This window comes from Macrobrachium nipponense, chromosome 13, assembly GCF_015104395.2.
Source record: "Macrobrachium nipponense isolate FS-2020 chromosome 13, ASM1510439v2, whole genome shotgun sequence".
NCBI lineage: Eukaryota > Metazoa > Arthropoda > Malacostraca > Decapoda > Palaemonidae > Macrobrachium > Macrobrachium nipponense.
In genome coordinates this window covers 44,952,534-44,957,337 of record NC_087206.1, presented here as the reverse complement: position 1 = coordinate 44,957,337, position 4,804 = coordinate 44,952,534, and the positions used below count along the sequence as shown (strand labels likewise).

Here is a 4,804-nt window from a genome sequence, read left to right as displayed (position 1 = left end):
ATGGAGCCGAGCAAAAAGCCGAGCGACAGCCTTTCCGACGGAAATTCTGGGGGAAATGTTGCGAGGCGGCGCTCTGGCCAGGGTCACGGCTGGCCCCGCCCCCTCCCAATCACGCCGCCATCGTGTATTAATTACGCCCCGCTGCCCCGCCCACACACAAACCGCGCCCGCACGCCGCTCCGTCCTAAGGACCATTGTCCCGTGGAACGACGTCTCCCGCGGGGGTCGACGGCCCCGGCCAATAGCGAGCAGTGATGCGCTCAAGCCCCTCCTCCCTCCCTCTCCCCTCCCTCCTAATCCAAGGACCACATCCTCCTCCTCCTCCTCCCCCTCTTCCTCCCCTCCCGGTCCTCCTCCTCCTCCTCCTCCTCCTCCTCCTCCACCTCCTTCAACTCCGTCATCCCCGAACGCCACCTACATATTGATTACGGTCCCGCTACCACTCCGGCACTGCCACCACTGATTTCTGCCGCTACCAGTGCCAGAGGCGCTACCACTAACTACCACCACACTCGTTAAGTCGACGCGACCTTTCGAACTCTTTAATGTCATTCTGTCCTATTAGCGCCTTTCACACCTTCCAGCTCCTCATTGAGCAATTATGGCTGGGCCTCAAAGAGAGAGAGAGAGAGAGAGAGAGAGAGAGAGAGAGAGAGGAGAAATTGATTTAACTTTATATATTACTCTGTTTATGTATTTTACACTACTCTTCGGAGCCTCGTCTGTGCCTATTTTTTCTTCTTTCAGGAGACCTATGTAAATCAATTGTACATGATCCAGCCGAGGGCATTAACCTCGTCAAGTGTAGGGCATTTATAGCCCACCTGCTACTTCATCTGTTGAGTGTAGTACATTAAATCGAAGGCCTAACATACATTTGCTTTCGATCGCTTAATCCAAAATCTTTATTTTTTTTATTGCCATTTTCCTCTTTCCGTCCTCTCGGTAACCTTTGCAGTTCTTTTGAGAGAGCAACAATGAAAGACGTAAAATGGTCTTCGACCATAAAATTACAAGTGTCTCTCTCTCTCTCTCTCTCTCTCTCTCTCTCTCTCTCTCTCTCCTTATTTGTAACGTATACTCCGCTTGAAGAAACAAATCAATGCTCAAACAAATAATTGCATATTTTGCTTGTGCAAAGCATAATCAAAACCCACCAAATTCCTTACTACCTCGTGAATAGAATTTTGGATATGAAGCTATTTAGAGTTACTTTATACTAGTATCGCTTTTTTTTTAGCACACAACATTTTTCTTTGTTTCTTTAAAGCATTAGGTTCATAAGACCTTTCGAATGGGCATGATATCAAAGTCATACTTAAGATTCAAAAATTCTCCTGCTATTTCCGTATCTGCTCCTCTCAATTTTATCCCGTAGGGGGTTAGTGCCGTCAATACACTGCATGTGATGGAATTTAGTGGTTACCAAAGGGTGTTTGCAGCGATCCTTCGGCCCCTCACAGCACCCACTTTTAAGCCAGATTTTCTATACGCCCTTTCCCACTTCCTTCCTTCAGTCTTGCTGCCCAACCTCTCCAAAAAGCAGTGCAAGTGTGCGCTTTTTTCCCAGTTCTATCCCTAGATCTTTGTGATCCATTTTATCTCTCTGTATCTCCTCACCTCGCTGTCCAGCCACTTCAATTCATTCTTTTGATTGTCCTAAGCGCCGACTTGCTTCAAATACCCCTGTACTTGGCTTAACAGCTTCAATTTCATAAAATCAAATAAGTCATTAAGTTCAGGTTAAGTGAAGACAGACGAAAATAAGGCCCGAAATTTTAGCAGCAACACCCCACCACCGGCCCCATACCTTATAGGTAAAAAGAGCAAGTCGCAATAAATCCCTATTTTAGCACCAAAAGGCCCAGTTCAGAGTTGGGAACCTTGACATAAAATAATTCTAGCAAGCAGCCTTTTAAAACCCAAGGCCTTTCAACCTCACGATTACCTCTCTCTCAGTCTTCTACTACCGATAGAAGCCAGTTATTGTAGCTAAACCTTGCTCCTTCTCCATTCATGACCCACGAGGTCTTCGGACTAACTAAAGATTCTGTGGGCACAAAATTAAAGGATGCTCATTACAGAGGTCAATTTCACTGAATCATGTCTAATTCACGGACAATGATATTGGAATACTCCTCAGTCAGTGCTCTCTTTTACACGAAATAAAAGAAGTGTTGCCATATACATATTTTGTTTTTTGCTGTTTTTTACTAAATCAATTCATCCTTAAGAGTATTTTATAAAGGGAAGACAACGATGACAAAATTTAGATGAAAATGAGTAAGGTATATAAAATCTAGGTAAACCTCTAATAAATTACCGAATATTTTGAAAATGAGGTCTTTGAGATTGTATTAAAACCTGCAATACTACCATAACACAATTATCTATGGAATAATTATGTCAAATTCTTAATGAAGTCTGAAATATAAGACTATCGAAATATAAAAGTAATTTGATTAGGCATCATATTTACCTTTATTTGCACTATAGGGGCAGTCAACAGTGTTCTCAGGCCCCGTTACCTACTGGTCAAAAGAAATATTTAACCTTGAATGATTAAAATGAAGCCAAATAAAATCCAATCATTAGATGACCACACCAAATTTTGAGAGAAACTTCTGAAAGGTTACTCGTCTACAAACTTCCTGACATCACCGATGATTATATGTGAAAGAAACTAGAATATGGGTCAACTCTGCCAATATTCTTCTAAAGACACTGTCACTGCTTTTCTAAGAAGTCCAGAGAAAATTTCTCTGAAATCTTATATGTGAATGTTTGTGGCGTTAACAGAAATCAAGAATATTTCTTAGCAGGACTGAAAATATTGCTCAGTTGTATTGCTGAGCTATACTATTTTTTACTTTCACTTTTACCGGAGAGACACTGAATTGTTTCTGAAATCTCGGCCACACCTAAGCGAGACTGTTAAAGTTGAATTGACCCAACACCTCAACTAAACTGAGAAGGAGGAATAAAATCCGACCAGGGAGCGCGAGACGAAACGGAACATAATATGGCCAAAGTTTCCTTCAAATACGAGTAGGAATCCATAATTAAAATCCTGATATACAAACATTCTTAAATATCCTGACCGGCCTGATCCTGTAACAAAAGAAGTAGAGGAAGATTACATTTCTTCCACAAGATATTAGGATAGGCAAACCTGAGCCTTGATGTAGCATCTCAATCTTACAGAAGCCTTTCTATGGTTTTAAGGACAAAAACGACCACACTTCACATCCAGGTGTGAAATGGGAAAGGTCGGAAATGTGCAGTGAAGCATAAAGTTCAAGGGAAGAAAATAATGCGACAGTAAACATTGAATATTTGTTAAAAAAAAAAAAAAAACATATAATAAAGATCTTTATCGTCGCCTCCAGCGCCGCCTGACGCAATGGGCCTTCGTGCAATGCCAGTACTCATGGATTATTACTCATGCCCAGTGACCTTTCTCATAATTCACATCCAAGTAAGTCTGAGTCTTTCTGACTCTCTGGTACCCACGGGAGCTGAGTTTAGCGGACGCCGTCATCATTTATCATTCCTCCAAGGGTTATGAGAAGGACATGTCCAAGCCATCTCCATCTCATTTTTATCGTGATCTCATCTACATAAGGAACCTCCGTAGGTTCCCGTATGGCATTATTCCTTACTGTGTCATGCCACCTGACTCTTGATATTTTTCTCTTAGCTTTAGTCTCAGATTGACAGAATCTTTCAGGTGTGGTTTCAGAGTCATACCAGGATCTATGTCCGTATAGCAATACAGGTCATACTAGGGCCCAGTGGTCTTTAACCTTTTTGAGATCATGGTCTACTTTAGATATCTCCAAATACCCATGGCCTACTACTTCAGATTTAGAATAGGAATTGATAAGTTCAAAATAAAACGTATAGTTACTACTAGTAGTGAACTGAAATTAAATTCAACTTTCATGAAAACAAAATACGAATATGCTTAGAGAATTTTCATGAGAATTTTTTTGTTTGTATTTGTATTGAAATAAGTAATCTTAATATCGTACGAAATTTAATCTGTCCGATATCCAAATCTTTTTCTGACTTTTTCAATTTCCCGCTAAATTCCACCCCAAGACCCCCAGTTTCAAGTATTTAGACATCACTGTTTCTAAATACTTGAAAGACTCAACTTCTTTAATTCTATCACTGCCTGATGCTAATCTGTCCCTTGGCGCGTTCTCTGTCCTCATGACTTGTTTTCTTAGATATGTTTGAGTCCTATCTTTCGAGATCTATGATAAGTCCTATTAGACAAGCTTCGTAGATCTGGTGGTGTTTTGCTGGTCAAAATAGCATTTCCTGCATATTTAAGTCTGTCAAGTTTCTATCTTTAGTTTACTCTCCAGTTTCTCTTCCATCTTCGACCACTGTTTGTCCAAATATATTCTCTAATCTCCTCTTGATCGCCGTTGAACTTCTTGAACTATAGTAGCACTTTCTACTTCCGTGTTCTTCAACTCATCCTGAAAATTCGTCTAAACGTTACTTTTGGCTTTTCTCTTCCCAGGTATCATCCGATGTCTAAGGTATCCGTCTTGTTATCCCGGATCCCAGTACTTTTCTTTTTATTTATTTTTTTTCATTTTTAGCAGACAGATGTACACTTCAAGATATCAATCGAGTTCTCATTGATTGTGTGCTCCTCCTGAGATACGGTCTCTAGAACTGCAAATCTATATCGATTTTCGTTTGTGAAAACCTCTCGATGGGGTTCATCTTCCAGGAGCTTAACCATACCGCAAAATAAATACACTGTGAACATTTTTCTAGGCTG

At 40.8% G+C, this 4,804-nt stretch overlaps 1 protein-coding gene across 1 annotated transcript in view; it reads right to left on the bottom strand.

The window, feature by feature from the left end:
* Nucleotides 1-71, bottom strand: part of LOC135225776 (DNA-binding protein D-ETS-3-like) — a 344,616-nt gene extending 344,545 nt beyond the window's left edge. The window contains 1 exon segment of the mRNA XM_064265241.1: nucleotides 1-71. This exon segment is cut by the window's left edge and continues 165 nt beyond it. The gene's annotated coding sequence lies outside the window, so the exon portion shown is untranslated.
* Between the last annotated feature and the right edge of the window lie 4,733 nt (nucleotides 72-4,804).